This window comes from Mauremys mutica, unplaced genomic scaffold (genome assembly GCF_020497125.1).
Source record: "Mauremys mutica isolate MM-2020 ecotype Southern unplaced genomic scaffold, ASM2049712v1 Super-Scaffold_100301, whole genome shotgun sequence".
NCBI lineage: Eukaryota > Metazoa > Chordata > Testudines > Geoemydidae > Mauremys > Mauremys mutica.
In genome coordinates, this window is record NW_025423308.1 from 183965 (window position 1) to 205094 (window position 21130).

The window sequence follows — 21130 nt, forward strand, 5'->3', positions numbered from 1 at the left end:
CTGGTTGTTTAGCAGGCTTCCTGCTTCTGATGTACTTAAAAAACATTTTGTTATTACCTTTGGAGTTTTTGGCTAGCCGTTCTTCAAACTCCTCTTTGGCTTTTCTTATTACACTCTTGCACTTAAGTTGGCAGCGTTTGTGCTCCTTTCTATTTGCCTCACTAGGATTTGACTTCCACTTTTTAAAGGAAGTCTTTTTAATCTCTCACTGCTTCTTTTACATGGTTGTTAAGCCACGGTGGCTCTTTTTTAGTTCTTTTACTGTTTTTCTTAATTTGGGGTATACATTGAAGTTGGGCCTCTATTATGGTGTCTTTAAAAAGGGCCCATGCAACTTGCAGGGATTTCACTTTAGTCACTGTACCTTTTAACTTTTGTCTAACTAACCCTCTCATTTTTGTATAGTTCCCCCTTTTGAAATTAAAGGCCACAGTGTTGGGCAGCTGAGATGTTCTTCCCACCACAGGGATGTTGAATGCTATTGTATTATGGTCACTATTTCCAAGTGGTCCTGCTACAGTTACCTCTTGGACCAGCTCCTGTGCTCCACTCAGGATTAAATCTAGAGTCGCCTCTCCCCTTGTGGGTTCCCGTACCAGCTGCTCCATGAAGCAGTCATTTAAAGTATCGAGAAATTTTATCTCTGCATTTCGTCCTGAAGTGAAATGTTCCCAGTCAATATGGGGATAATTGAAATCCCCCACTATTATTGGGTTCTTAATTTTGATAGCCTCTCTAATTTCCCTTAGCATTTCATCATCATTATTACTGTCCTGGTCAGGTGGTCGATAATAGATCCCTACTGTTATATTTTTACTAGAGCATTCCTGCCCGCCCTCACTCCATGTGGCACACCACTCCCGGGAGCGGCTGGCACGTCCCTGGTGTGGGTGGGGGGTCTCCATGCACTGCCCCGCCCTGAGTGCCAACTCTGCCAACTGTAGCAATAGGAGCTGCGGGGGTGGAGTCTGCGGGCAGCGGTGCACAGAGACACCCCTGGCCCTCCCGCTTAGGGGCTGCTGCCAGAGGGGGATGCAGGTTGCTTTTGGGAGATGCCTGAGGTAAATGCTGCACCCCTCACCCTCTCCTGCACCCCCAACCCCAACCCAGACCCCACACCTGCACCCAAACTCCGTCCAAGAGCTTGCCCCCTGCGCACCCTCCTGCAGCACAACCCCCTGACTGAGTCCAGACCCTGCACACAAACTCTCCCAGAGCCCAGCCCCTCTCCCTCCCTCACCCAAACACCCCCCCAGAGCCTTAGGCAGGTGTGTGTGGGGGTGGGGCAGGACTTGGTCCTATTCTGGGCACCACCAAAAATTATACAAACCTGCCGCCCCTGTCCAGCCCAACCTTCTGCTGATGCACCTCAGCCCACACCCGTGCAGGGTTTGAAGCTTTCATTGCTTAAACTCCAGGACACTGGGGGATTTCAGCTCCCCTTTGCCCAGAGGGAACCTTCACCGCACTCCCAACCAGGTTCTTGTCCATGGGATCACTGCAGGGGGGCTGGGTCCCTCGGTGTCTTTTCTCTCTCTGTGACAGGCCAGGGTGCAATAACTGGGACATCTGAGCACCCAGGACCTTCTGTGAGGCTGCCATTCCCCTTCCCCTTCTGTGGTCTCATCTGTCATTGACTCCAGGCTTTTTTCTATCCATCGTCAGCACCATCCCAAGCCAGCTGCACTCGCCTCAAAAAGACAAAGAGTCCTGTGGCACCTTACAGACTAACAGACATATTGGAGCATAAGCTTTCTTGGGTGAATCCCCACTTTGTCAGATGAATGTCATGGAAATTTGCAGGGGCAGGTATAAATATGCAGGCAAGAATCAGTCTAGAGATAAGGAGGTTAGTTCAATCAGGGAGGATGAGGCCCTCTTCTAGCAGCTGAGGTGCGAACACCAAGGGAGGAGAAATTGCTTTTGTAGTTGGCTAGCCAGGCACAGAATTTCCACTCCATTCATCTGACGAAGTGGGGATTCACCCACGAAAGCTTATGCTCCTGTACGTCTGTTAGTCTATAAGGCGCCACAGGACTCTGTCGCTTTTTACAGATCCAGACTAACACAGCTACCCCTGTGATACTCAAAAAGACAGTGTCCCCTGGTGGGTGTAAATCACTGACCTGTCTCCTCTCTGAGCACTCACTGCCCCTGTGTTTCCTTGCCTCTCAGTCTGTGCAGATGGGACCTTTCCCTCCAGTGCTGGAGGATTTGCCCTTCTCATCTACCCTTGTCCCAAGCAGCACAGCGGGTGGGAATCTTACATGTACTGAGGTGACTTAGAAGCAGACCCCCCCCCCCCCGACCTTCCATGCAATTGGCACTTGCCCCTCACTGAGCAGGATTAAAACTCCTGCAGGGAGACTGCTGGGCCACATCCCCTCTGGGCATGAGCAAAGCAGCAGGGAGAAAAAAAGAACCTAGAGATGGTAGGGATTGAACCCAGGACCTCATACATACAAAGCATGTGCTCTACCACTGCACTACATCCCCAGCTGAGTGGCAAGTTACACTCAGAGCTGTCCTATTCCCAGAGCATCCAGTGGCCTAAGAGCAGCCTGGGGGACACATTCCCTGCTCTGAGGGCCAAACCTGCTGTTCTGGAGGCTGCTGGTTCTTAGGGTCACTGAGAACTGATAGAACTCCACTCATCTGGGATTTAACAAATTGTCTTCCATGGAGCAGGGCCAGATCCAGTGTTTTTGCCACCCCAAGTGGAAAAAAAATTAAAAAGCTGCAGTCAACTGCAGCTCTACCTCTGCCGCTTTTGGCCTCAAGTCCTTCACTCTGAGAGGGACCAATTGCTGCTGAAGCCTCCCCTTTCCATTGACCACCCCACAGACCTGCTTGCTGTGCTGGTGCCTGGAGCCAGCCCTGCCATGGAGACACTAGGAAGATGGGGGAATCAGGAAAATACCACGGATTTGTTTATGTTGTAAGTGAAGAATAATTGAAGCAGCTTTGGTTTAAAGTCACTTTTCCCTGACTTAGAATTGAACCCAGACCATGGCAGTGAAAGTGCCAAATCCTAACCACTAGCCCACCAGGGAGGTAATGATACTGTTTTTCTTCTCACTTATGTTACACTTTCTTAGGCTACTTTCTATCCAATTTCTGAAGCTGCTCCATTGTCCATTCCCTGAGGGGCTAAGAGCAGAAAGTGCAGGAATCCCTGTACTCAGGCTCACAACCTGAGATCAACCCAAGCCACTGAAACAAACACAAATGATGCTTCCTCCAGCAGGATCACAGAGCAACACAAAGAAAACCCATCAGGAACCATCCTCCTCTGCCTTCATTTACCCCATTGCAACCCTCTCAGCAGACAACTCTTGTGGGAAGGACACTGAGCTGATAGGAGCTCTGGCACAGAGACCAAGGGAGGGGTGTTGCACCCCCTCAGTGGGAGCTGATCACATTCTGACTCTAGAGGAGGAGGGAAAAGCGATGGCCACATGATGGGGCCACTATGTACCACAACATGGTTCTTTTATGTGGGATGACTCTGAACATTGACTGATCTCCACTCCCTTGGATTTGAAGAGATGTTTAGTTGTGCACTTAGGAGGCAATTTTATGGATGGTGACACTATGATTAAAGGGTTATTTAATGTTGTAGAAATTGTTAAAAACACTTAGCTTAAACTGGAACTGCCTGTTATTAAAGGCTGGTTTCCCCACATCAGTTCCATAAGCTCTGCTAGAAACACCCTGGGTTCTCTCCTGCCTCGGTGGGAACTGCAGGGAATCGTCCCCTGCTGCCCTTGGCTCCAGGCTGGTTTTTCTGGGGAGGGGACGTGGAATTGATTTGTTTTCTGTTGAGAAGGGAGCCAGGCCAGTTCTCAGGGAACGAGAACTCCCAGCATCTTCACAGCCCAGCCCAGGCTGCTGCCCTGTCCCAGCCTCTGTTCCCCTGGGGGCCCTGCGTGTTTGACTCTAGAGCAGGCCGGGAGCAGCAGATGAGGCAGAGGACAGCCTGGGCCAGGCAGATAAGAAGGAGTTTAGCAAGCAAAAAAGGTAAAATGGCAGTGGAGTATTACCTTGGACTCAACGACATTTCTCCATTGGTCTGTCTGCTTGGGGGCAGGGACAATAACACGTCCTGCTGCATTTGTTATTTCAAAGGGCAGTTTAGGATTTTCATTCTCACACACGGTGCACAAAGCAGGACTCAACCTTTGGCGTAAACTAAACAAGCTGCTCACAGATTCTGGCAGCCACAATGAGCATTTGGGTGAGAGCTCAGACCTGCCCCTGTCCCAGAGGGAGGAGGTCATCTGTGTGGGGACTGGACCACTGACCTACCCGCTCCTAACTCCCAAACGTTCAGTAACTCTGTTATCAGTGCCTGTGAGTGTTATTTAAACCATAAGAAAAACCACACTGGGCCAGACCAAAGGCCCAGCTAGCTCTGAACCTTGTCTTCTGACAGCAGCCAATGCCAGGTGCCCCAACAACCAGTCAACAAGGCACCACTGGCAGTTGAACCTAGGATCTCCTGTTTACAAAACAGAAGCTTTAGCCAGCTAAGCCATGGTGCCTGAGGGTGGCCAAAATACACTGTCTGCCCACACCTGACTCCCTGCCATCACCATCAGGGCCTGACAAGCTTTGCTTGTGTTTGGATTCTGCAAAGCAGAGGAGCAGGTGAGGTTTTTCTTGCAAGCTGTGTGTGAGTGAATCTTTAGCCAGGTCTGCACTACAAAGTTGTTTCAGCAGAATTATATTGCTCAGGTGTGTGAAAAACACACAACGCTCTCTCGGTCGGTAGCTTGTGGCTGGTGTACACACTGCAATGCCGTGTCTGGCCATAGGCGGCAGGTTTGTATAATTTTTGGCAGGGCCCAAAATGGTGGTGCCCCCCCGCTCCCGCCCTGTAAGCTGATATAAAATGAAGCTACAACGCATCAGTGCCACAAGATTGCAAGGTTGGAGAAGGGGTAGGGGGTTCCAGGGGCCAGTCAAGGGACAAGGAGCAGGGGGGGTTGGATGGGGCAGAGGTTCGGAGGGGCAGTGAGGGGACAGGCAGCAATTGGATAGGCATGGGAGTCCAGGGGGTTTATCAGGGGACAGGTACGGGGTGGGGTCCTGGGGGAAGTTGGGTGGGGTCTCAGGAGGGGGCAGTTGGGGACAAGGAGAAGGGAGGCTTAGATAGGGGCTGGGGTCCCAAGGGGCAGTTAGGGGCAGTTGTCTCGGGAGTGGGTAATCGGGGGACAAGGACCAGTGGTGCTTAGATAGGGGGAGGGGGTCCTGGGAGGCAGTTGGGGCAGGGGTCTGGGGAGGGGGCAATCAGCGGCCAGGGGCTGGGATTCAAAGGGTTCTGAGCTGCTGGCAGCCGCGGGGAGCCCTGAGCCCTTTAAATCCCAGCCACCGCGGCTGGCATTCAAAGGGGTCTGGGCTCTCTGCCCCTGCGGGCAGCCCAGAGCCCTCTGATTCCCAGCCGCGGCTGAGATTTAAAGGGCTCTGGGCTCCCCGCTGCAGCTGGCAGCCCAGAGCCCTCTGATTCCCAGCCGCGGCTGGGATTTAAAAGGCTCTGGGCTCCCCACGGCTGCAGGCAGCCCAGAGCCCTCTGATTCCCAGCCGTGGCTGGGATTTAAAAGGCTCTGGGCTCCCCGCTGCTGCCGGCAGCCCAGAGCCCTCTGATTCCCAGCCGCGGCTGGGATGTAAAGGGCTCTGGGCTCCCCGCCGCAGCGGACAGCCCAGAGCCCTCTGATTCCCGGCCGCGGCTGGGATTTAAAAGGCTCTGGGCTCCCCGCGGTTGCAGGCAGCCCGGAGCCCTCTGATTCCCAGCCGCAGCTGGGATTTAAAGGGCTCTGGGCTCCCCGCGGTTGCAGGCAGCCCGGAGCCCTCTGATTCCCGACCGCGGCTGGGATTTAAAAGGCTCTGGGCTCCCCGCTGCTGCCGGCAGCTCAGAGCCCTCTGATTCCCAGCCGCGGCTGGGATGTAAAGGGCTCTGCGCTCCCCGCCGCAGCCCTCAGAACATTTGGTGGCTCTTTGCAATTGAATGAGCTCAACCTGTCTGCAAGTTGGTGCAGAGGTGAAGCTAGATAAGAAAAAGCAAGACGGCCACAATAGGGGAAACCTGCTGCTCTCTCTCTCTTCCCAGCCCTGGCCTGGCTGGGTATTAGTGCTGGTTAAAAAGATGGGAAAATATCGGCATCTACCAGCCTTTCATAGCTGTACAAGTCTCAGGCACAATACAGAGGTGCCCATCTGCAAGTGCCGAATGGTTGGATTGGCTAATGCAGCCTGTAGACGTCCAGGGCACTCTGGGATATACAGCCAAGTGTCCATCACCATCATTATTTCAAAGGGATAATGATAATGGTAGCAAGGTTCACAACTGACTCAGCAGTTGCATACAAAGGTGCATGTTTGGCAGTTACATTGGCTCAGGTTGGCCACCCCAGTCTAGATGTAGAAGTTACAACATTTAAACTTGAAAGAGGGGCCAATTTCCCCATCATTTCCCACCTTTACACCCAAACACGATGAAGGTAGCAGATAGAGCCAGAGCAGGTTGTCTATGGGACCAAGTATATGCAGAGTATCCGTGACAGAGGTTTGTTCAACCTGTTCTTAAAAACCTCTGAGGACAGAGACACCACAGACGCCTTTGGGAGCCTATTCCAGAGCTTAACTACACTCAGAGTCTGACATTGGTGAAGTAGGAGGCTGAGAAAAACAACACTGGCTGTCAAAAAAAACCAGCCCTCCCTGGTGCTTTAAGCAGTAGGTTCTGGTGTTTTAACAGCCATGGCCTGGGTTCAATTCCTTTAAAGCCAGAAGTTTTTCAATGAAAACTCCCTGTCACACTCCACCCCCGCCCCCCATTTGAAAAGCACGTTGCAGGCACTTGCACACTGGGATAGCTAACACACTGCACTGCTCTCTGTGGCATTGCCAGAGCTGCTAATGTGGCCACTCCAGTGCGCTTGCAGCTGTCAGTGTGAACACACGGCAGCGGTTTCCCTGCTGTGGTTTAACTCCCAGCACTCAACCTCTGAAAGTGTAGCCAAGCCCTAAATTTCCCAAACCAACCGAACTCAGTAACTGCCCTCCACCACCACATGCAGGGAGTAGGGGCACCGTGGAGCACACACCGCACTTACTGGCTCAGCCTTGTGCATTCTGGGGTGGCCACCTCCCCATTGATGAGACCTGGTCCCACCATCTCCGCAGAGCTCCAGTCTGCCCTGCTGCCGTCCCTGTCTGTGTTGTCTTCTCTAGCAGTTGACTGGAAGGTGAGCACTGGCCGCATGACATGTAGCCGTGTTGTCTCCAAGGGCGAAAGCAGGAGGAATGGTGCCTTCATAGCCCACCCAATATTCCATAACATAGTTAAGGAAAATATTTCTCAATGAATTCTCAGTAAAAGATCAGTAGCAGCCAGTGTCCGCATCAGTCTACGAGCATTGGTATTTTCTTGAAATTTGTCAGACCAACCTATCTAACACCTAACACACATTTGAAGTTCTTCTTTTCACACTGTTGCTCATTCTCAGGTTCTGCTTTGTCTCCAGACAGATCCATTCTCTTTCAGGACAGCCTTGTTCTTTCTGTCTGTTTCACTCACTGAGGTGTCGGAGTAAACACTCCCCTTCCTTCTATTCTCAGACAAACACTAGTATTAAGTGTTTGCTACTGATGGGTCTAGAAAGGATTTGTGAAGTGGAAGATGCTGTTTCTGGGGGATTGCTCCCAAGATCCAGTACTTTGGGTTCAAACGTCTCCCAGCTTCCTTGGGGAAAATAACACCAAGGCTTTGTTGCAATTTACAAGAAAGAAGGAGTTTTGCCACCCCAGATGGGACTTGAACCCACAATCTTTGGCTTAGGAAGCCAATGCCTTATCCATTAGGCTACTTGGGCCCTGAAGAGCAGTAAAAAGAAGGATGGAAATTCCGTCTCAGGATTGCACATTCCTCACATTCACTCAGAAGCCAAATACCCATTTAATGGCCTTACAGAAACGTCTGCACCCCCTGGCAGCGAGGCACCTGGGCAGGTCCCAGAGCTGAGCACCACCTTTCTGCCAGCCATCTTTAGAGAAGAACCCCACCCTAGAGTCACCCCTGCCTCCTTCAGCACCTCCACGGCTGTGGCTCTGAGTGGCAGTAGGATGATTAGGGGGTGAATCTGGGGCTGGAAGGGGGGTAAGGTCAGCCTGTAAGGAGTAACCAGGTGGGGCAGACCCAGGGGGAGGCTGTGGGCTGCTGGTCGGTTGTTGGGATCCGAGCTCTAGATCAAAGCTGCACAGTGACCTGACACCCAGGGTTATAGGGCCGACATAGTGACCCCCTTACTGGCCTCGGTGAACCCCAAACCCTTGTTACTAAGGGCATTGAGGAAAAGTCTCTGTCCCTTAATAACTTCTGGGAGCTCCCCAGCAGGCGGCGGGCGTCAGCCGCCTCCTGCCTCACAGGTTAGACTCTTGGCGCTGTGCCAGCCGCCCCCTCGCTTGCAGGCCCAGCGTAAGAAGAAGGAGGCCCGGTGCTGGCAGAAGAGGGTTTTGATTGATCAACCTCTGTGTGATGGGCACAGGACGCTTCCACTCAGTAGCATAGCTGGGGGGGAGTGAGGGGAGCAGCTAAGGGCGCTGGGTTCCTCCGGTGGGGTGTGGAGCAGCCATTCCTTTTCCTGTCCTTTTTGTGTGCAACTGCTGACAAAAACATCCCAGACAGAGAAGCAACAGGCCAAAATACTACCACGCAGCTGCCAAAGTAGCTCAGTTGGGAGAGCGTTAGACTGAAGATCTAAAGATCCCTGGTTCAATCCCAGGCTTCGGCAGGCCCTTTCATCCCTCTTTGCACAGTGGTGGCTTGTTCTCTGGGAGCACAGTGGTCCCTGCACCCAAGGTGAGTCCTGAGCTTGGGCTCTGCAGTAGGAAAAGATATTGTGGGCTGCTGGCCTGACATTTAACAATGAGGGACAGGAGCTGTCTCTCCTAAGTGAGTTATTGGTGGACCCAATATGGCAGGAAGAGAGTGCTAGAGGGGGTGCTGGGCAGTGACAGGCAGGTATAGAGAATGAAAACTCTTCTGTGCAGCTGAGGGAGGGCAGTACCAGGGAAGGGGCATGTGTGAAAGTGGCCCTGTGGAAGGGAGTTGGGGGCCCAGGAGGAGGCACTTGATGTTCAGTGCCTTGGAGCAGCAGGGCTTGGACAGGGTGAGTGTTGAGGAAATGCACATTAACAACTCCAGGGTAGCTTGATGGGCAGAGGGTGATTGAAGGAAGGGCCCATCTCTCTGGTCCTCCAGGCCAGGGAAGAATGATGGGGTTGGAGTCTTGTTCTTCACATTCGCGGTGCGAGTACAGAAGGTGGTGGAGCTCCCACCAGGGAGGGCATTACTGGTGGGCTTTGTGCTCCATGGCACTGGTTACTGCTATATTAGTGTGTATGGTCCCCAGTTAAGGCATGAAAGGAAAGTTCTATGAAGGAACTGGCTCCCTTCTTCTAGACTGCACGGTGTTTGGTGTCGGGGGAGATTTCAATTGTTGCACCGGCCTGAGGACTGCTGGTCCTGTTTTCCCGACCGTCAGAGGAAACTCTTCTATGATGAGCACTACCTGGCGCAGGTCTGTAGTGAGGTCGGCTTAGAGGATGTGTTTCTCCACAGTGGAACCAGTGGAGGGCAGGCGATAGCCTCCTATTCCTCTGACCCGAGCTCACACCAGCCGCAGAGGGGATACACCTTTCTGCGGGGACAGGCCAGGGGTCGCACTGACCGGATTTACGTGAAGGAGAGCACGTCGACAGCCCAGTGCAGGGTGGTGCCAATGGACTGTTCGGATCACGCAGCTCTCACCGTGTGCTCAATGTGCGCAATTCCCTGACCCAGGGCAGAGGACATGGAAGCTGAACATCCAGAGCTTGCAAGATAAAGGAGCAGGGGGGCGAGGCCTGGCGGTGTTGGCAGAACGGGAAAGCATCAGAGGGTTCTGTGGTTACCAGGGGGATTGGTGGGAGTCGGTGAGGGAGGAGTTGGCGGCTTTGTTCCGGCGGCTGGGGAAACACCACAACATTAAAGAAACCAACGGTGCAAAGTCCTGCAGCGTCACCTGTGGGATTTCCACAAGAGCATCCAGGCAGGGGAGCCAGTCAGCGTGTGACTGTACGACCGGATCAAGCAACAGCTGCCCGAGTTCCAGGAGATGATGCTGCAGTTGGCTGATATGAGCAGGAGCATCGAGTGAAGGGAGGAGCAGACTCCCCTGACATTTTTGCAGCCTGCAGGGAATGGAGACAAAGCAGGGGGATGCAGGGACTCAGGGCAGGCCCCACGGATCCGGTAGTGGAGGACCACAGTCACTGGAAGAGGAGAGACCCGCGAGAGGAAGCTGATGGTGGGAAGCAATAAGTGCAGAGTGCAAACCAGCCAAGAGTCACAGGGGTCTAGAAAACAAAAAAGCAGCAGGTCCCATGGTGTAATGGGCAGCACTCAGGGCTTTGAATCCTGCAATCTGAGTTCAAATCTCAGTGGGACCTCGTGGCGATACGTTGCTTTGCTACAAAGCACTGGAGCTCAATGTGTTTGGCTACCTTCTCTCAGGGTCAACTAGAGTGAGGTTTTTCCCTCCTGCTGGGTGACTGATCCCCACTGGAGATAGGTCTTTGGTCTGGCTGGTTCAATGGGCTGGCGGCTATAGCTTGGGGTCCTAGAACTTAACAGTCTGGCTAGAGATTCCTGTGGATTGATCATATGGTTGTTTCTTGCTGCTTCACCTGATGTCCACAACGTTGGTCCCTGTAGCTGCCACACTCTTCCTCTTGCCCACATGGCACTTGAAGGAAGGAGGGTCAGGTCCTGGCTTCAGGGTCAGGGCCTGGCTTCATAGTCAGGGCTAGGCAGGAGGGAGGAAGAGTCCCAGGCTGGAGCCCAACACACCTCTCCTCCTCTGGGCACCTGGGGTGTTGTTCCCCCCTGTTCAGGCACCCCTGGGGCCCTGCACTTCACACAGCTCTCCCTGATTTCAGCTGTTAGTGAGGGATCCTCACTGCTAGCGCAGACTGGGCAGTTTCTTGCATGAGAGACACTGTCCCAAAGCAGGACTAATGCTTAGAGCTGGTTATCAGTGATTTCAGATCTGTTGGTCTGCAGCAAGACTCTCCATTGAGTCTTAACCAGCTCTGTTATTACACAGGGAAGAACAAAAGGGTCAAATGGGGCCTGGAACCCTTAAGAAAAATCCACCCCACCGAGTACAACACTTGTCGCTACCTGCTCTCAGCTCCACTGAGAATGTTTTGGGGTCACTCCTTGCCTGTATCAACCTAGGGGTTTTGGAGAATCACAATTAACGTGTACTCAAGTGGCACAATTGGTTAGTGTACGGTACTTATAGGGCAGTGCTGAGAGGAGCTATGCTGAGGTTGTGAGGTCAAACCTCACCTGGAGCACTGGTTTTCATTAACCAAGTGGCGTCATCCCCTCATTTGGCCTGTGGAATGTAGAATTCCAGACCTGGGGACCCTCAGGAGGGGGCTAATAAAAAATGCCCCCTTCACTTATTACCTCCTCTCCAGGTCAGAATCTACAATCCTTTCTCCCCCCCAGCCCCTGTGTCAGGATCCCTCAAGCAGAGCCTGGAGTCCTGCCCAGGGCGTCTGTACTATTGACAAAGACTAAGTGCAAGGGACAAAACACTCAAATCCCGCCTGGTGCGGGGAGCCAGGTTTGCTCTTCAAATTCTGTCGTTGGTACATTTCCAGGTCTGGGAATGTCCCACAACAGCATTTAATGGGAAGCTGCCTGCAGAACAGTTACACTGCACAGAGCTCCTGCGGAGGAGAGGTGGGAATTAGTAACATTTTGAGGATCGTTTGGGAAATGAGCCTTTGCTGACAAGGTTTGTCTCTGTTCATATTTCACCTTCAGGTGTTATGTTGCGGGATCTTTAGTATATTTTTGTGAGGTTAATAACTATCTCCTCAACTTTATTTACTCAACTTAAAAATTGGTCACTTGATTTTTGCATCTCCCTGTGAAAATACAACTGACGTGTGGCTTTCTACAGTGGGTCATGATGTTAAAGTTAAGGAATTCAGTCTCTGTACTTCTGGGGGGGTGGGTTCCTTTTTTACAGCTGCCTCAGGGCCAGGCACACCGGGCTTTTAGCTGCACCCACTGTCCTTGCCAGGGGCCCCTGCTGAACCCTGGGCGGCTGCACTGCAGTGCTGGGGTGACTCTGCAGGTGGAGAAGCTGCTGTGGAGCAATGTAGAGCAGGTGCAGGAAGGAGACGGGGTCACTATTCTCATTCTGAACTGCACAGTTTTCCAAATTTGGGACTAGATTCATAGATTCATAGACTTAAGGTCAGAAGGGACCATTATGATCATCTAGTCTGACCTCCTGCACAATGCAGGCCATAGAATCTCACTCACCCACTCCTGTAACAAACCCCTAACCTATGTCTGAGTTATTGAAGTCCTCAAATTGTGGCTTAAAGACCTCAAGGTGCAGGGAATCCTCCAGCAAGTGACCTGTGCCCCATGCTGCAGAGGAAAGCGAATGTCCGAGAACAATTCTAGGGGAAGGTGAATGCAGAGCAGTGACACTGGAGATGCCCAGACCTCCAATAGGGGCAATGTGGAAATTAATAATGGGAAGATCATTTGTGAAATTAGTCGTCACTGACAAGATTTGTCTCTGTTCCTATTTCACGCTATGGTGTTAGTTAGAGGAATCAGTACAGATTTTTACTATATTAATTAAACACTTAATTTTATTTAATCAAGCCAAAAACTTAGTATCACTTATTTTTTCTCTGTCCTAGCAAGAATGAATTGAATTTCGTGACTTTCTGGAAAGTGCACCGAGATTAAATGTGGGAAATTCAGTCTCTGTGTTTGTGAGCTGATGTTTTCCTCTCACAGGTCAGTGCCTGCATTGAAATACCCAGAGGGATCTAAGGGCTGGTGTATGCTGGGCACTGAACTGGCAAAGCGATGTCTCCCAGGGTGTGACCCCCCACACAAACTCATAGAGTTAAGGTGACCTAATCCCGGGTTAGTTAGTGCTAAAAAAAGGAAGAATTGTTCTGTCCATGCAGCTATTAGAGGGATGGGAAAATCCCTCCAGTCACTGTCTACTCCAAAGTGCTATAGCAGTGCCACAGCAGCATTTTAAGTGTAGACAGAGTGAAACTAGATTTATCTCCAGTTCGCACTGTGGATGCTCAGGCACTAAGACTGCAATAATAACAACAGCAGCGCAGTGCTTGCGTAGTTGGCAGGATTCAAACCTGCGCAGGGAGACCCCAATGGATTTCTAGTCCATCACCTTAACCACTCGGCCACAACTACTTGACATGCACCCATTTCACTGCATGATGATTTTGTTCTCACTAAATTGTCACTTCAAATTGTTTGCTCAGACCAGCTTCCCCAGCACACTCACGGCTGCATTAGTGTAAGTGTGTCCTGGGCTGAACAGCGAGAATTCCTGCCCATTTCCCTTCCGGCTGGAGCAGCATGAGAGTGTGTTTGTGTGAACGACATTGCTGTAGATTGTTGTTCATTCCCCACTCTGACAATTCAGACAGTCCCTTTCCTAATCAAATCTCCAGCACATCGTTCCAATAGCAGGGGGCAGGATTTCTCTGGGGCACTGAGGGCTGGTGCGTGAATTCAGCATTGCATTCCACCCTTGATGTTTCATGGACTAACAACAGCAGCAGAAAGAAAGAGCTGAGCCAATATCTCCCTGGCAGGGATGCAGGTGCCACGTCCCCTCTGTCTGACTATCGCCATTGCAGGAGAGAAGGGTTCACTGGAATCGAATGCCCTGGCTCAGACCAGAGACACAGGGAGGTTTTGCTGTTTATGGATCTGTGCAAAGGAAATTTTGTCTCTGTGTGAAACTGAGGTCAGAAATGAAACGTCCACATGGTGGCCCAATGCTCTATGGAATGTGGGTGAAGGACTCGGGCTGAGAAATGATTTAACAGGGGTTTGTTTCAATTTATTGCCCTGATTAAAATCTATGGCTAAAAGGCAGCCACTGTTGTTAGTACTTGTACCTGTGTAGGGACACCCCAGTGGGTGTCAAGTCCATTGTCTTCACCAGGGGCAGTCGATTATTTTATCAAGGTACAAATTTCTTGGTCAAGGTCTAGACTCCAGAGAAAACAATACACTGCTGATAGGAAGAAGTACATCAAAAGATTTTGCAACCGGGATAAGGAACAATTCAGGCTGTCACTGAACTGAAGGAGGAAGATCAGTTTTTGACAGGGAGAGGGACGCCACCTCTTAAAGGTGTTTGTCTGGCTGGCAGTCCTGGTTCCCAGGTCTCGCCTGTGGGGCGCCAGCAGTTTTAGGACCAGGTCACTCCCTTGGCCCCACCTGCTGTGCCCAGGCGCTCCCCCCAGGGGCCCCGTCAGTGCAGCAGAGCTGAGCAGCATCTGTCTGCTCACTCCAGAGGCTGCCGGCCCCTCCGCATGGCAGGTCAGGGTGGGGCTGTGCCTCCGCGCGCTGCCCCTGCCTTTTCACCCCTGTGGCCAATGGGACGCTGTGGGGGTGATGCCTGGGGGTAGCAGCATGCGGAGGACCCCCAGCCTGCCCCGCCTTGGAGCCCCAGGTAAGCGCCACACTCCTGACCTCCTTCCTGAGCCTGCACCCCCATCCCCTCCCCACATACTCCCACCCCCAAACTCTCTCCCAGAGCCTGCAACCCCACCCCTCCTCCTGTTCCCGCTACCCCCGCCCCAGCCCAGAGCCTGCACCCTGCACCCAAACTCCATCCCAGAGCCTGCACCCCAGAACCCCTCACCCACCCAAACTCCCTCCCAGAGACCAGCCTCTCACCCCTTCTGCACCCAAACTCCCCCCAGAGCTTGCACCCCAATCCCCAGCCCAGGGCCTGCACCCCAGACCTCCTCCCCCCACCCAAACTCCCTCCCAGGGAGGGTGGAGTTCTGGGGGGCGGGTTCTGGGCAGTATGAGTGACTTTGTTGGCCCACTGGGAGGACTGGAGGACTGGCCCTGGCCCTAAGGTAAATTGTGGTTGAGACCCTGCTTTAAGGGATTGGAGCAATGCTGGAGAGACTGACGGGCAGGGAGCTGGGGAGCTGTGTGTGCCCCAAGGAGAGTTGTTGTTGTGCTCTGGTGACACGGAGCGGGGGTGGGGAGTTTGTAAGCTGTGGTGTTTGTATAGAGAGAAAGGTTAAAAACTGTTCCTGCTCTGGGCTATCCAGGGCACTCTCTGTTGAGAGTATAGCTCAGTGGGTGAATGTTTCCCTGCAGGGTAATGGGTTCTTAATTCCAATCCAAGTGATTCCCTTTAAAAACTTTTTTGAATGAAAATCGATTTCCAGACCCATCTCCAGTATGTTCAGGAGTTCGCTGAATGGGGGCGGGGGGCTTGAAATGAGTTTAAACACTCAGCATTTTCCTGTGCAAATGAATAAAGACCTAGCAGAGCTGTCCAGCAGCTGAAATCAGTTCCAGTCCTCGGCGTCTCTAAGAGGGACACTCGGTAGCTGAGGCATGTGGGACACCTCTGTGGTGATGACAGGTGAAAAAATGCTGGATTCAATGAAAGCTGAGACCATAGGAGGGGAAGGTGAATGGCGGCACCACACAGGGTCATAACACTCAGACACGGGGCTTCACTGTCACTACCCCTGTGTTTTCCATCATTTCTATCCTAAGGAACACACCCTCCCCCTCCCCCCCACTGTCACACAGAACCTTCTCCCCTTGAGCCCCATCCCACCCCTACCCCTCTCCCCCCACACGCCATGGGACACAGCCTCTCGGTGACTCACCCAGATGGGGGCTTGTCTCTGCATCTCCCCAACAGGGGAGCAGAGAGCCGAAAGGGCCACAGGAGACCAATGGAGCTAGGCGGGGATAGAAAATACTTCCCCTCCCTTCCCAAGAGTCCCATTAATCTCACCCATGGGACATTCCAGCACCGGGTGGGCTCAAAGCACCAACCTTCCCCTGAGCAATGGAAGGGGGAACCAGCTCTATCACATGGAAGGAGGCTCCCCACCTCTGCTGCTGCCATCCTGCAGCCTTTAATATGGATTTGTTTTAGCTAATGCAACACCCCCCCCCACTCCGCTAATCCATCCATGAAACATGGAGACAAATTACTGAAAACAGCATTTAGTGGTGCAATGGGTTAGTGCCCGGTACTTACAGAGCAATGCTGAGTGGAGTCATGCTGAGCTTGTGAGTTCAAACCTCACCTGCAGCCTTTAATATGGATTTGTTTTAGCTAATGCAACCCCCCCACAGACCCCTCTAATCCATCCATGAAATACAGATACACACTCCTGCATGAAGGCTCCAGTGGTGCAATGGGTTAATGATCAACACTTATGGAGCAATACTGAGTGGAGTGATGCTGAAGCTGTGAGTTCAAACTTCACCTAGATTACTAACTTTCTTTAAGCAAATAGCTTCTGCCAATCATTTTGCCCTGCAGAAAATACAATTCTGGCTCAGAAGACACCGAGGTCCCCTTGCTTTACAGAGAGCAGGGCAGATTCCACAGATCTACCAGGCTCTGCTCTCCACCAGCCGCCTGTGTCAGGAGGGGTCAGGCAGAGCCCAGAGCACTGCCCCCGACTCCCCCTCAGTCTTTGCTCCCCAAACCGCCTGTGTGCTCACCCTCTTCGCTGTGAGACTCAAACCCTGCCTGGCTTTCTGTACGTTGGGGTTTTATGTTGTCTGTCATGTTGATGTGTATGTGGGTCCTGTGTGATTTTGGTGGATGCCTTGCATAGTTTTGTGTGGGTGCGTGGGTGTGTGTATGACTTTTGCATGCAGATTGGTTTTTTGCTTAGTATTCTTTTGGAATGTGGTTTTTGTGCTTTCTTGTTGTGGGATTTTGCTGTACTTTTTGGTGTGGATTTGTTCTTTCTATGTTTTGTGTGGTTTTCCCTTATGTGTATATGGTTCTGTGTGCTGTGTGGGTTTGGTTTTTGTTTATGTCTGTGTCGGTCTGTGCAGTGTGTGATTTTCTCATTCTGTCTGTGTGTGTTTGTCTCTCTGTATCTTCATGTGTAAATTCATTGGAACGTTTCAAAATCTCCACAGCTTTGCCAATTATCACCAGGAATTTTTCTCCATTAACAAATTCTCACTTGTTCTCTACCAGTTGGTGACCATTGCCCCAGGGGCATGTCAGTCTCAGGGTCCTGATTTCCCATTGACCCTTCCCCCTTCTATTGGGACTGGGAACTAGCCAACCAAAACCCCCACTAAGTTTTAGTAAAGGGCCAACAGTCCCCTTACAGAAACTGGCCCGGTGAGGGAGGGAGAGCTCAGTGGTTTGAGTATTGGCCTGCTAAACCCAGGTGTGTGAGCTCAGTCCTTGAGAGGGCCATTTAGGGATCTGGGATAAAAATCTGTTTGTGGATTGGCCCTGCTTTGAGCAGGAGGTTGGACTTAGATGACCTCCTGAGGTCTCTTCCCACCCTGGTATTCTAGGATAGGGTCACCAATGTTCAGAGAAACTCGCACATGCTGGTCCAATGGTGTAATGGTTGGCATCAGGGCCGGCTTTAGGCCAATTCCACCAATTCCCCCGAATCGGGCCCCGCGCCTAAGAGGGCCCCGCGCCCAGTGAGAATCTCTTCCCTGGCTAGAGGCGCCTTTTTAATTTGTACTCACCTGGCGGCGCTCCGGGTCTTCGGCAGCACTTCGGGGATGGGTCCTTTGCTTGCTCTGGGTCTTCGGCAGCACTTCAGCGGCGGGTCCTTCAGTGCCGCCGAAGACCTGGAGCGAGTGAAGGACCCGCCCCCGAAGTGCCATCAAAGACTCGGAGTACCGCCCAGTGAGTACAAGCCCCACATGTTTTTTTACATTTCTTTTTGTCATCCCTGTCGGGGCCCTGTCAAAACTGTTCGAATTGGGCCCCGCACTTCCTAAAGCCGGCCCTGGTTGGCATGCTGAAATCTGAGTTCAAATCTCAGTGGGACCTTGTGGTAAATCCCTGGAGATCCAAGTGCTTTCCTATCTCCAGCTGTATAAGAATGAGTTGTTTACCTTGTGCTGAGTGACTCATACCCACTGGAGCCAGGTCTTTGGTTGGAATGGGGTCTAGAAGTGGCTATGGTTTGACTGGGTGTTTGGGATTTCTGATGCCCACAAGTTTGGCCCTTGTGCTTTCTACCACACTTTTCCTCTTGCCCACATGGCGCTTGAAGAAAGGAGTATCAGGTCCAGGTTTCATAGTCAGGGCTAGGCAGGAGGGAGGCAGAGTCCCAGGCTGGAGCCCAGCACCTCTCCTCCTCTGGGCACCTAGAGCAGAGGTGGCTGGGGCTGACAGCTCCAAGGGAAGCTTAAAAGCCACAGAGCAACTGAGGGCAGGGCAAGAGGAGGGGAGAACCATGCCTATGCGTGGCCAGCAGACAGCCACAGAGACACCCGGCCAGGCTGCTCCCTGCTCCCTGCTATGCCGAACCCCCACTGAAAACCACCCACAGCCAGCTGCTGATGCTCTGTGGCCAACATCAGAAGATGGTAGGAAAGCAGGGCCAGCCCCCCTGGTGGGGCCTCTTACCGTTCCCACTCAAGGTGCTCACTTTGGCAGTGGGGCAGGAGATTTTACCCCAAGAGGCTTTTCCCCAGCTGGCGAGAAGCAGAGAAACACCCAGGCTCCCAAGGTGCTATTTAGCAAGTACCCTCCAGCACAGGGACAGGCGCACACTTGGAAGAGGGAAACTGCTCCACACGCTAACCCGGGCAGCCGCCCATTTTCTTTGGCAAGTCAGGAAGGGCAAAGGCGAGACTGGAAGCACCTGGGGCTCATGCCCCAGCCTTTGTGACGCCCAACCCCCAACTCCTTCCTGGGGCTCTAGCTGAAGCCAGAGCATTGGCCTGAGCGGCCAAGAAGAGGTTCCAGCCCTGAAGGGAGCAGGACGTTCAGCCCAAAGGTAAAACTGCACAAGCATAACGGGACTCGAATCCTCAATTGCCTGCTCCGAAGTCAGACACCTTATCTATTAGGCCACGCGGTCACAGGAACAAAAGCTTTCCAAGCAGTTATTTGGAAGAGGCAGACACAGTGTTTCTCAGGTCCTCTACTGAGGGGGGCCGAGACTCTCTGGGCACAAGAAGTCGAGTTCCCAGCGAGATGTGAGACAATTCTCTGGAGCCAGGTACAGGACTTGGCAGGGAGGCTCAGGCATGGGGGATTGGGGTGCAGTGGACAGACCAGCTATCTAGGTGCTTAGATTTGGTCTCACTGAGGAGAAGGAGGAATCCTGCTGATAGGCAGTGGCTGTGGAGAAAAAGTGGGCTGTCCAGGCTGCTCCAGTCTCCTTCTTCCAGCTCCTCATCTGGCTGAGCTGCTCCACCGGCCTGGACAAGTCCTCTGCATGCACAGCAAATAGCCCAAGAGCCATTTCTGCCCAAACCTGTGCTGGGGGGTGAGCGTCTGTCTTCCCTGTCCCATCTGCACTAGAGCAGACCACTAGACTGAGAGAGACAGTCAACAACTATTAAGGCTAAGATTATATAAAGGGGGTCACAGAAACTGTGACTTTCAGAGATCTCAGTGACATTTTCCACCTCAGCCCTGAGGCAGCAAGACTGGAGCTGTCGGCCGGTGGGGGCCTCACAGCTATCAGCCACCAGTGTCGGAAGGGGCTCCCACAGACCCATGCCACCACGGATGGACCCCACAGCTCCCAGCTGCTGTGAGTGGATCCCAGAGCTCCCAGCCACCACATGTGACAAGGGGACCCTGGAGCTCCCAGTGGGGTGACCAGGTTATAAAGTCCGGTCAGCGGTGCTGCGGGGCTCAGGCAGGCTGGTCCCTACGTGTCCTAGGGCACCGCACTGTGCCCTGGAAGTGGCCAATAGGTCCCCCCTGCTGCACCACTGACCAGGAGCCGCCCGAGGTAAGTCTGCACCCCAACCCCCTGCCCCAGCCCTGAACCCCCCGAAACCCAGAGCCCCCTCTTGCACCCCAGATCCCTCACCCCTCTGCACTTCAACCTCCTGCCCCAGCCCAGAGCTTCCTCCCACACCTGGAACTCCTCATCCCTGTCTCCACCCCAGAGCCATCACCCCATCCTGGACCCCAACCCCCTGTCTCAATCCACAGCCCCCTCCTGCACTCTGAATCCCTCGGCCCCACCCTGCAGCCTGGAGCCCCCTCCTCCACCCCAAATCCCTCATCTCCCCACAGCTCCCACAGGCAGACCCAGGAGCTCCCAGCAGCCATGGGTGTCTGGGGAGCCCCCACAGCCCCACCCCACTGTGTATGGACCCTGCAGCTCCTACGAGTGGAACCCAGAGCTCCCAGCCGCTGCGGATGGACCCAGGATTTCCCAACAGGCGTTGATGGCGGGAGGACCCTGCAGCCCCACGTCATTGCTCACAGACCCTGCAGCGCCGAAGCCCCGGGAGCTCCCGGCCGCCCCAGGCAGGAGAGGAGCCCCCAGCGCTCAGACACCGCAGGCAGAGCCGGGAGCTCCCAGTCACCGGGGGGGGGTGAGGAGAAGCCGCAGCCCCCGGCCATTGCAGGTGGCCCCGCAGCTCCCAGCCGCCGCGGGCGGACGCCAGAGCCCCGGGCTGCCATCGGGACCCCGCAGCCCCCGGCCGCCCCGCGGCCGGACCCGTCACCCCGCGACCGGCAGGAAACAGCCGCGCGTGGAAGCGCCTCGCGCCCTGTGACCCCCCCGGTGCTGCGGCTTCTCGCCAGGCGGGAGGCGGCGCCGCTGCTGCGGTCTCGGTTCCTCCGCCCGGCAGCGGGACCCGGCCCCGCGCGGCCTCGCGACGCTTCTCGCGGGCGGCGCTGAGCTCTGAGCGCACAAGGCCCTGGCGGCTCCGCCCCGCAGCGCTGTCAGACAACGTCACCAATGGGAGCTGAGCCTGTCAGAAACGTCAGTTGGGGAGGGCCCAATGGGAGACCAGCTTTCAGATACCAGCCCCGCGCGAGGGCCAATGGGAGACCAGCTTTCAGAGACTGCCCCACACGAGGGCCAATGGGAGACCAGCTTTCAGAGACTCGCCCTGCACAAGGGCCAATGGGAGATCAGCTGTCAGAAAACACTAGGCAGGCCAGCACCAGCCAACCAGGAACCGCCCCTCATCTCAAGCACCCAGACAGCCCCTCCCCCACCTGTCCTATGCCCCACAGCAGCAGCCAGCACCGGGTGG

The 21130-nt window shown here is 53.6% G+C and overlaps 4 non-coding genes across 4 annotated transcripts; 2 read left to right on the forward strand and 2 right to left on the reverse strand.

Annotated features, from left to right (window-relative positions):
- Positions 1–7801: 7801 nt before the first annotated feature.
- Positions 7802–7874, reverse strand: TRNAR-CCU. Its single transcript has one exon. It is a non-coding gene; the product is annotated as a tRNA-Arg (tRNA).
- Positions 7875–8719: 845 nt separating this feature from the next.
- TRNAF-GAA lies at positions 8720–8792 on the forward strand. The gene has a single exon. It is a non-coding gene; the product is annotated as a tRNA-Phe (tRNA).
- A 1627-nt stretch (positions 8793–10419) lies between these two features.
- On the forward strand, positions 10420–10491 carry TRNAQ-UUG. Its single transcript has one exon. It is a non-coding gene; the product is annotated as a tRNA-Gln (tRNA).
- Positions 10492–13227: 2736 nt separating this feature from the next.
- TRNAS-AGA lies at positions 13228–13309 on the reverse strand. Its single transcript has one exon. It is a non-coding gene; the product is annotated as a tRNA-Ser (tRNA).
- Between the last annotated feature and the right edge of the window lie 7821 nt (positions 13310–21130).